Consider the following 11,203-nt stretch of genomic DNA (forward strand, 5'->3'; position numbering starts at 1 on the left):
TGCTGGGATTGCAGGCATGAGCCACTGTGCCTGTCCAAGAAAACAGATTTCTTGATGGAAATTAGCGAGACAAACATCCCCTTAGGATTGAAAGAGAGCTCTGGGCTGCTCCAGGGAAAGCCACTCAGCAGAGATAGCCTCTGTAAGTGAATTCTGGACTCACCTAAGGACATTACAGCAAATCTCTGGGTATGTCTCTGGTAAAAACCCTCACTTGAGCTTCTAGAAGGGAGCAAAAATTCAGGAATTTGCTTGCGGCAAAAGAGAACATGATTTACAGAGAAAAGAGAAAAGACAATACTAGGACACAGAGGAATAGTGTTAGAATCAACCCTGCTCAGCAGGGGCCTCCAGAGCCCTCCCTGCTGTACCCAAGCCAGGGCTGAGACGTGACTCCCCAAACGGGCTGGCCATGGTCAGGAAAGGCCTGTAGAGGGAGCTGAGGGCTCAGAAAACACCTGCTCTGGGTGCCTGGGCTCAAGTTCTCATTCTATTTCTTTGATGCCACTGGCCACTCTATCTGCTTCTGTAAAAACCTCCAAAAAGTTACACGTCGGGTATCTAATTCAGCTTCCTCTGCTGCCCATCTCTTGCCACAGATGAATGATCACTGTGAATGGTGGTGACCAGGTGGGCAGGGCAGGGGCTTGTCTGAGTGCCTTAGCCCAGGCCTCTGGCCCACCGACCTTGAAAACAGCAATATCGCCTCCTCCTTAGATCCAGTTACCAAGTCAGTCTAGCTGGGTGGGTAGTGCTCAGACAGAAAGACTGGATGGGAAGGAAGTCACATCCTAAAAGTCCAGGAGGGGGCCAGGCACAGTGGCTCATGCCTATAATCCCAGCACTTTGGGAGACCAAGGTGGGGGATCACCTGAGGTCAGGAGCTCGAGACCAGCCTGGCCAACATGGTGAAACCCTGTTTCTACTAAAAATACAAAAAAAAAAAAAAGCCAGACGTGGTTGCGTGTGCCTGTAGTGCCAGCTACTTGGGAGGCTGAGGCAGGAGAATTGCTTGAACCGGGGAGGCAGAGGTTGCAGTGAGCCGAGATCACACCACTGCACTCCAGCCTGGGTGACAGAGTGAGACTCCATCTCAAAAAATAAAACAAGTCCAGGAGGGGCTGTTACTTCTGTTACTTCTTTTTAATGTATTTATTTTTGTGGGGCAGGGTTTTGCTGTCTGGAGCACCACACCCAGGCTGGAATGCAGTGATGCAGTCATGGCTCACTGTAGCCTCCACCTCCCAGGCTCAAGCGATCCTTCCACCTCAGCTCCCCGAGTAGCTGGGACCACAGGGCTGGCTAAATTTCGATTTTTTGTAGAGGCAAGGTTTTGCCATGTTGCCCAGACAGATCTCGAACTTCTGGGCTCAAGCAAAGGGCTGTTACATCTGATGAGGGCAAAAGGGGCTGTGCTCCTTGGACACTTTGCACAGCCCCAGTGGGCTTCTGTCTCCTCTGTTAGTGTGGTTAATGTTTATCTGCCTGCATCCCCTAGTCACCCAAGTGTAAGCTCAGCCATAACACGTTCTGCAGCCGGAACAGTGTCCTCAGCTCAGCGTCCCTCTCCCATGCACTTTCTGAACTTTGGTCTTTTAACTGGGTTTACCAGCCGCTGTCTGCCTCTTTGTGCTTTTGAAGTGTTTTTGGTTTGTTCTGTTTTGTTTTTAAATAAAGATTATTATTTGACCCAGGCTGAAGGTACAGACAGAACTCTTCACGTGTCCACAACAAGAAAAATTGTTTTTACAAACTTCTAGTCGTGGCATCAAAAGTGTGAGTTTTTGCATCTGCAGAATTGTCATACAAGCCCTGATGGGGGGGAAGCTGAAGTCTTACTGTTTTAAATTAAATAAATAAATTATTTTTCTCCTATATATTCGGTAAGCTGATTGCCTGCTGCTGTGTTGTGCAGGGTGGGGAGGGAGCGGTTGCTGCACAGGTGGCTCACATTGGCCTGTGTTGCTGCGGTTCCAGAGCCTACCATGAGGCTGAGACCTGGAGAAGACAGCTCTGCCCTTCTCTCTTGGCAAATGTAGCTAAAGAGGCAGCCGCCCTGTTGGCGTAGCCAGCTTCCCCTGAGTTTGCCTAATAAACACCGTGGGGGTGGAGAGAGAGGGAGAGGGTGTTAGAATACAGATTCCTGGGCTCTGTCCACAAAGTTGGTGCTTACGAGGGGAATGAAATGCACTCCTATTGCAGGGCCCTAGTGTAACCGCCCAGTGGGTTCACCTTGCCTGCTGCCTAGATAGAGCCGATGAGGGTCAACAGGTCCAAGTTCCAAGCACCCATGACTTGGGGCTGAACTTGAATAAGAGAGATGCTCCAGGGCTGAGCTGCCAACCCCTTCACCCTTCATGCATAGTTGTATCACGCACATGGTGACCCACTGCAGCTGCAGCTGCAGGCTTCCTGGTGGTCAGGGACTGCTGGGACACCAGGGGCTCTTCTTGGAAGGGAGCAGCCTTCCAAATGCATCTATTGGAGGTGGCTGCCTTGCTTTGTGACTTGCAGGTCTGCACTGGCCATGCAGCCCCACCTTGCGGTCATATTTTTCTTTAAACTGCTCCACCTGGGGAATTTTGCTGCCAAAAGCTCCTAAACTTTCTTCCACTTTCTGGATTTTGTGCAGTTAAAACTGCATTGAGAAGAATGACTTGAACCCGGGAGGCAGAGATTGCAGTGAGCCCAGATCACGTCACTGCACTCCAGCCTGGGTGACAGAGCGAGACTCCGTCTCAAAAAACAAAACAACAACAATGAAAAAAAACTGCATTGAATAGCCCCTAGAAGTGGCATCTTGAATTTGGTTATTAAGGTACAATATACACAAGTAATGCTAGAATGGCAGTGCCTGGTCCTGCTTCTTCGAGGCGACCATCCTGAGGTTTGTTAACTATTCTCTCCTGTCTTTGTCTTTGCGTCTCTAAATTTGATGCTATGTGCTTATCTGGGAGAAAATGGAAGCATCCCCTCCCAGCCCTCTCCTGTGACCCTCCACTCATTAACCGCCATGCGCCTTTCCCCTTCCATCTGTCTCCCCTCAGTGACCTTTTGTCACCTCTTCCCTGACCTCTTTTCCAGAGTTCTCTTCGCCTTCCTCACCCCAGCAAATGCAGCATGCGTTCAGAATCCAGGCTCCATGTTCCATACTGTTCCACACCGTTCCCTCTTGCCTGGCCTCCTGCTTCTGCCTGTATGCAGCCCACACCCCACAGGGTCACCTCCTTCTGCTCCTATAGCCTTCTAAGCAGGTCTTTGGGATGCCACAGTCTCTGCAGAGATCGTAAGTTCCAGGGACCACTCTACCAGGCATTTTCCCCAGAGCCTGCCAGGCTCCTGGCACAGAGTCAGGCTGTATCCAAGGGTCAGCTCAGCACGCAGCTGAGGCTTAGGCCTTGCACATAGGAAAAGCTATAGCAGGGGAAGCTTTGGGGGAAAGGTGGACCACTTTCTGAATGAAGCACGTGGGTCTAGAAACAATTACTCATTTGTTGGAGGAGAGTCCAGAATCCAGGCTCCATGAGGAAAAGAATTTTCCAGATGTGGTGGGATTAGGACATTGTCACTAGCTAATAGCTGGCATTTCCTGAGTGCTTACCCTGTGCCAGGCCAGATATGAAGTTGCCCTTCTGTGGGCAGGATCCTGGAACCTGCACAGGTCACAGGCCCATGGAGTTGGCACTGCCTGTACACAAGACAAAGTTGGTGCTTACCAGGGGAGTGAAAGGCACTCCTATTGCAGGGCCCTAGTGTAACCAGTGGGTTCACCTTGCCTGCTCCCTAGACAGAGCCAATTTTTCAAGACAGAGGAATTGCAGTAGAGAAAGAGTAGTTCACATACAGCCAGCTGTGTGGGAGACCAGAGTTTTATTATTATTCCAATTGGTCTCCCCGAGCATGTGGGGATCGAGTTTTTAAAGATAATTTGGTGGGTGGGGAGGGGCCAGTGAGTCGGGAGTGCTGATTGGCTGGGTCGGAGATGAAATCATAGGGAGTTAAAGCTGTCCTCTTGTGCTGAGTCAGTCCCTGGGTGGGGACCACAAGATGAGATGAGCCAGTTTATCGATCTGGGTGGTGCCAGCTGATACATCAGATGCGGGGTCTGCAAATATCTCAGGCACTGACCTTAGGTTTTACAACAGTGATGTTATGCCTAGGAGCAGTTTGGGGAGGGTCAGAATCTTGAATCATCAGCTGCATGACTGCTCAACCATAATTTCTAATCTTTTGGCTAACAAGAAGGGGGTCTACCTTGAGAAAAGGACTGTTATCTTCTTTTTTCTAAACTATAAACTGTAAGTTCCTCCCCAGGTTAGTTCAAAGCCCATGCCCAGGAATGAACAAGAACAGCTTGGAGGTCAGAAGGGAAGATGGAGTTGGTTAGGTCAGATCTCTTTTACCATCTCAGTCATAATTTTGCAGTGGTGGTTTCACTAGCAGGGTCTCAGAGTAGGAGAGAACAACATTGGGGTATTTATTCTTTTTCGTTTATTTGTTTGTTTTTTGAGACAGAGTCTCGCTCGGTCGCCCAGGCTTGAGTACAGTGGCACAATCTCGGCTCATCACAACCTCCAACTCCCAGGTTCAGGCAATTCTCCTGCCTCAGCCTCCCCAGTAGCTGGGATTACAGGCATGCGCCACCACACCTGGCTAATTTTTGTATTTTTAGTAGAGACAGGGTTCAACCACGTTGGCCAGGCTGGTTTCGAACTGCTGACCTTGTGATCTACCTGCCTCTGCCTCCCAAAGTGCTGGGATTACAGGTGTAAGCCACCACACCCAGTCCATATTTTTGAAGATCAAAACATGTAGTTTCAGATGAGTCTTTCAGCCTCCTTGGAATTAGCAAGTCATGATGTAATCCTTTCACATAAGTGAACACAGCATGATGAGGATTTGCTGGTGGTGAGTTGAATGAGTTTTGAGTCTAAGCTATCATTGGATGCTTTTTATTGAAGAGCTGATGAATCTTTCCAGGAAGTTCCTGAAGTGAACCATAAAGTTATTTGCAGCATTTGTCTTGCAGGACAAGAATCTCCTGGGCATAGTGAAGTGATATTGATGAAAGCATCTGTGTGTTTATCAAGTCATCTTACGGTAGACAAGCCAAGGGGATGGCTTTGAATCTTCAAGGAAAGGAGAGTCCCGATGACCAGGTTTGTGAACGATGAGACTCTGGAAAGAGAGAGACTGGGTTCCAACTATGGCTCCATTGTTTATTATACTTGATCTTGGCCAGAAGGCTAATAAGTGGACTCTGTCATTTCTCCTTTTTTGGGGGAGTGGGGGATGGAGTCTTGCTCTCTCACCCAGGCTGGAGTGCAATGGTGTGATCTTGGCCTACTGCAACCTTCACCTCCTGGGTTGAGGTGATTCTCCTGCCCCAGCCTCCCATGTAACTGAGACTACAGGTATGTGCCACCGTGCCCAGCTAATTTTTGTATTTTTAGTAGAGATGGGGTTTTGCCATGTTGGCCAGGCTGGTCTTGAACTCTTGACCTCAGGTGATACGCCTGCCTCGGCCTCCCAAAGTGTTAGGATTACAGGCGTGAGCCACTGCACTGACCCATTATTTATCCTTATATTACTCTGAGAAAATGTTGACCTCACTCAGCTGCAGGTTCATCTAAAATTGGGTGATTTTGAGGCTTAAATGAGATCCAGTGCTTCTAAAACTGCCTTTGCAAAAATTATGACAGTGTGAGAAATCTGACATCGTTGATTCTGTCTTGCTTCTAAACTCCAGGCTGCCCTTGGTCATTCCTGAGTATGGGCCAAGCTAACTTTGGGAGAAATTTAGTTTAGAGCTTAACCTTAAAGCAAGGATGGTAATAGCCCTTCTCAAAACTAAACCGCCTTTGTAAAACTAATGAAAGGCCACAAGGTTAGGATTATGAGAGGGGCCTGAATTCTGCTAAGATGTAGGCACAGGTAAATGATTACCAGCCATTTTTCCAGAAGTCGCAAGATTTATAACTTCCCCAATTACTCCCATAAGTAACATCACTATTGTAGAACCTAAGATTCACTTTTTGAGATGTCTCAGACTTGTATTTCTGCTGATGGCTAACTCTACCTGGACTCATGACTCAACCCATCCTGTGGCCCCACCCAGAGGAGGACTTAGCACTGTAAGACTTAAAGAAAGAAGAAAGAAACACAAAATGTAGCTTGACAGTTAAGGACAGGTTTATTTTAGAGAAAACAAACCTGAGAGGGGCTTCTGGATGAGTTAGGTCAGAGAGCCCTTCTCTCTTACAGACTAAGGATATTTAAGGGTTTTGGAAGGTGGGAGAGCTTGTCATAGGTTTGGTATGTTTCTATGTAAGGGAAAGTTTATTGTGGGGTTGGAATGTCTCTGGTCAGAGGGGAGCCTATCTCGGGGTTGGCATGTTTCTGGTCAGAGAGGGGTTTATCTTAGCAATGGAATGTTTCTGGTTGTGCTGACATCAGCCATTAGGCTGATGTTTTGGGGCTGGATTTAGGCAGTTTTTCATTCATCAACAGGAACGTAGGATGGTGGTGTTTGTTCAAGATGGCGATGCTCCTGCTGTGTCAATCCAGTCCCTATAGTTATAAAAAGGATGAGGGGTGGTGTGTTCTTTCTGGCTACTTCCTGCTGAGGGCTGGGGGACGGGAGACAGAGAGTTCTTTGATTTTGGATTGATTACAGGAGTAACTCTGTAGATGTTTTTGGGTAATTGGCTGTGAGATTGCCATGATCCTGTTGGTTAAAAAATCTTTGAAAAAGGTTAATTAAACAGGGTAAGAACGTTAGTCCTAGGCATATTATTAGGAGATGGCCCAGGAATGGGATGACCCATGTTAGGATTTTGTGTTTAAACCAAGAATTTACTTGGCTGTCTTGGTATTCTCTTAGCTTTTTAGCCCTTTCTTTAAGTTTTTTTAGCAGCGTCTCTTACTAGGCCCGATTGGTTGAGACAGAAGCAACATTCTTCACCCAGTGAGAGGCAGAGGCCCCAGTTTTCAGCCGTTATAAGATTTAATCCTCGTCTATTTTGGAGGACTACTTCAACCAAGGAGTCTAATTGGTCTTGGACTCGTATAAGGCTTTGGGCCACGTCTTCTAATGAATTCTGCAGTTTTGTTGACAGAGCTTTAAAGTATGTTAAGGAAGTGGCTAATCCTCCTGCTCCCAACCCAGTCCCAGAGGTTATACCTAAGGCAGCCATTAAAGGAATGACTTGGATGGCCCTCCTTTTTCTAACATACTGGATGGATGGGATGGTAAAGGCTGATTAGGAGGAACTAGGCCAATGGAGGGAGAAATAAAAACTAGGGTACAGGTTCCGGTTCAGTCGGTGGGGAGACAAAGATATGTGTTGGTGCCACACAAAAAGAATAAGCCTTTGTCATAAATATAGGCAAAGATATGGAAAGAAAATAAGTGAATTAAAGATGGGATATTTTTTCTTTCTTGTGGTTCTTTACTCCAGGTGGACAAGGAGGAGGCCAAGGAGATACACCTACTATAGTAGAGATATAGGAGGAGTACAGGAGGAGGGTTTTTTTTGTTTTTGTTTTTGGTTTTGGTTTTTGAGACAGAGTTTCACTCTTGTTGCCCAGGCTGGAGGGCAATGGCGTGATCTTGGCTCACCGCAACCTCTGCTTTCCGGGTTCAAGTGATTCTCCTGCCTCAGCCTCCCGAGTAGCTGGGATTACAGACACACACCATCATGCCCAGCTAATTTTCTATTTTTAGTAGAGATGGGGTTTCTCCATGTTGGTTAGGCTGGTCTTGAACTCCCGACCTCAGGTGATCTACCCGCGTCGGCCTCCCAAAGTGCTGGGATCACAGGAGTGACCCACTGCGCCCGTCCGGAGGAGTTTTTTTTACACATTTAATCCGGTCGGATGTTGCACCATTGATATTGAGCCACAGAAAAAGGTGGGCACTAGGGGAAGCAGAGGTTAGGTCAGGGGAGAGGCTGTAAAACAAGCCATTGCAGGAATGCTCCGTTTGCTTCAGGCAGTACTTAGTAGTCAACCCGGTTAATTTGATGGTCAGAGGGGTGCTTAACAATGATAATGTGGCTGCATTGGTTAGACGTTAAGGACCCTACAGGGAAACTTCCCCCAGAGGCTGAAAAGCAAAGTGAGTCTTGTTATAAAAGGGGGGTGTGTTCAGTTATGGGCCCTTCAATGCGAGGGCCTTGGGGCTTCAGGGGTGGTAGGGAGTTGTAATAGGTTTGAAATAATTTGTTGGCGTGATCTGCCCTGGAAATGGGATAACTGCTGACCAGCATGTCAGCTTTTTCCAAAAAGGAAGCTCCATTTGGAGTTGATAGATTAGGGTTATGTTTCTTGTTAAAAGGTCATGAAGGGATGCAGGAAGGGCTGTGTAAGCTGAGGAAGACAGTAGTAAGCACATCCGGGACTCCGAAGCAAAGAAACAGTTAGTTTGCTGCAAGAGAGATTGTGTAAGGTTTATAGCACATTCTAGTTTGAGCAGTGGGGAGTGGTTGTATTGGTGAGGTTGATGTGATCAGGAAATTTATATTGAAAGAAACAAGTAGGCCAGGCGCGGTGGCTCACGCCTGTAATCCCAGCACTTTGGGAGGCTGAGGTGGGTGGATCACGAGGTCAGGAGATCGAGACCATACTGGCTAACATAGTGAAACCCTGTCTCTACTTAAAATACAATAATTACAAAATACAAAAAATTAGCCGGGCGTGGTGACAGGTGCCTGTAGTCCCAGCTTCTCAGTAGGCTGAGGCAGGAGAATGGTGTGAACCTGGGAGGCGGAGCTTGCAGTGAGTCGAGATGGCACCACTGCACTTCAGCCTGGGGGACAGAGCGAGACTCTATCTCAAAACAACAACAACAACAACAACAAAAAAAAAAAAAAAGAAAGAAAAGAAAAGAAACAAGCAAAAAGAGAAAAAAGTTATTTGGGTAGGAGTAAAGTGCCAGAAAGCTCCTTGAAGCCATAGGTCCCACAGAACAGTGAGGAGCTGATCAGGACGTACAATTGGAGTTTCGTAAGGGTACCACTGAAGGTCTGTAGTAAGGCTGGTTAGGAAGTGATGGAAGTTTGGGAGAGAAAGAGACATAAGCGGCTTCTGTGGACTCCTCGTTTTCCTCCGGGATTTGGGTGAGGCGAACGGAAGTCAGTGTAATGGAGCTACAAGAGAAGGCTGAAGAGGTTTTAGATTTGGTTGTTTGGGTATGTGGTGAAGGGAAGTCTGTTTTCTTGAGAGAAGTGAAATGAAACCAGCTGGGGAGTCCCTGGAGTTTTGATGCCGTGGGTGTAGTAAGGATGATTTGATAAGGTCCCTTCCATTTAAGTGTGAAGTGGAGATTGGGGGTAGGGCTGAGATCTTTTACTAGAACCCAGTCTCCTAGCTGTAGGAAGGGATTACAGGAGTTGGTGATGGGTTGTGGCAGGTATTTGTCAGCATGTTCCCAAATGAAATGGTGGATGGTATGCAGAAGAGGGGAAGCGAGAGGGGTTGGAAGAGGTGGGGCTTGACCCTGACGTGCAGCAAAAGGGGCAGTGGTCTCCTATACGTGAGTTCAAAGGGTCTGAGCATTAGAGGCTTACATAGGAGCGCTCAAATTTTTAGAAGGGCTAAGCGCAAAAGTGTAACCCAGTCTTTATGTGTCTGGAGTGAGTACCTGGTAAGGGTGTTTTTTAGAATGCCATTCATTTTCTCAACCTTTCCTGAAGACTGAGGTCGATAGGGGATGCGTAGCTTCCAGGTGATTTGTAGGGCTCCTGCAAGTGTTTAAGTAATTTGAGAAATGGATTCAGGACCATTATCAGATTGAAGAGAAAGAGGCACCCTGAACCCGGGGATGATTTCTGTTATTCATTTGGAGGCGACAGTAGAAGCTTGTTTGTTGTGGGAAAGGCCTCAACCCATCCTGAAAAGGTGTCAACCAGAACTAAAAGAAATTGAACCCTTTTTACTGGGGGCGTATGGGTAAAATCAATTTGCCAATCCTGTCTTGGAAGGTGTCCCCTGGCTTGGTGGGTTGGGAAAGAAGGGGGTTTAGTATTGGAGTGGGGTGAAGCTTTTTGTTCAATAGAGCATTGATGGGAAATGGCTTTTAACTCTTCCTTTATATCTGGGGTTAAGAGTATATGGAAACTTAAGAAATGGTGTAGAGGGGAATGGCTAGTGTGGAAGAGGTTGTGAATGTCCCATAGAAGAGTTGTTCATTCAGGGTCAGGTAGGACTAATTTGTTTTGTATGAACTAGTATGGGGGGGTTTGAATTTTGCCCCCACCATGATTAGTTGTTGTGTTTGGTGTTCTGGATAAAAAGAGGGAATATGTTGTATAAGGGGAAATAGATATTGGGGAATTAGGTGATTGGTTGAGGCATGTTTTACCCAAGTCAGCCTCATAGTTCCCTAAAGAAATATGGCTTTTGTCTGATTGATGTCTGTTGCAATGGGTAACTGCAACCTTTCCTGGAAGTAGAGCTGCCGTTAACAGACGATGGATGGATTTTCCATTAATGATAGAGGTTCCCTGAGCCGTGAGATAGCCCCACTCACTCCAAATTTGAGCATTGGAATGAATGTTGTAGGCATATTTAGAATCAGTGTATATGTTAACTTGTGTGTTTTTTGCTAGAGCTAGTTCTCTTGTTAGGGCAACTAGTTCTGCTTGTTGGGAGGATGTGCCCAGAGGCAAGGGAGCAGCCTCTGTGACTTTTCTAGGTGGGAGAAAGTGGATATTACCATGATACCCTTCAATGATGGCATATCCTGCTTTGAAGGGAGGGTTTTTTGATGCACTCCCATCTATAAACCAATCTGGGGCTCCTTTTATGTGAGTGGAAATAAGGTGGTAAACATGGTGAGAGAACTTTCAATTAGATTAGAGCATGAGTGTTGGTCGGGGTTTTAAATTGGCGTTGAAGATAAGAGTGGTGGGATTGGCAGGGGGTATCATGAAGAGAGATAGAGGGTTAAAGGAGAGTTGAATACAGGGCTTGCACATGAGAGGATGAGATGGGGGTGAGCGACTTATGGCTGACCATATCTTGTAGACTGTGAGAAGGAGGAAATACCTGAAGAGGTTCGTAGAATATGAGCTTTTGTGCCTAATTATTGAAGCTGTGGCCAAAATTTTCTTTTTTTTTTTGAGACGGAGTCTTGCCCTGTCACCCAGGCTAGAGTGCAGTGTCACGATCTCGGCTCACTGCAAGCTCCGCCTCCCGGGTT

General features: G+C 47.0%; 1 protein-coding gene across 1 annotated transcript in view; it reads left to right on the forward strand.

Annotated features, from left to right (window-relative positions):
- The first annotated feature begins 9,062 nt into the window (after positions 1-9,062).
- The window catches only part of SLC2A5 (solute carrier family 2 (facilitated glucose/fructose transporter), member 5), a 78,782-nt gene continuing 76,641 nt past the window's right edge, over positions 9,063-11,203 (forward strand). The window contains exon 1 of the mRNA XM_011994198.1: positions 9,063-9,119. The gene's annotated coding sequence lies outside the window, so the exon portion shown is untranslated. The remainder of the gene's footprint in view (positions 9,120-11,203) is intronic.

Source organism: Mandrillus leucophaeus, unplaced genomic scaffold (assembly GCF_000951045.1).
Source record: "Mandrillus leucophaeus isolate KB7577 unplaced genomic scaffold, Mleu.le_1.0 Scaffold446, whole genome shotgun sequence".
Taxonomy (NCBI): Eukaryota; Metazoa; Chordata; class Mammalia; order Primates; family Cercopithecidae; genus Mandrillus; species Mandrillus leucophaeus.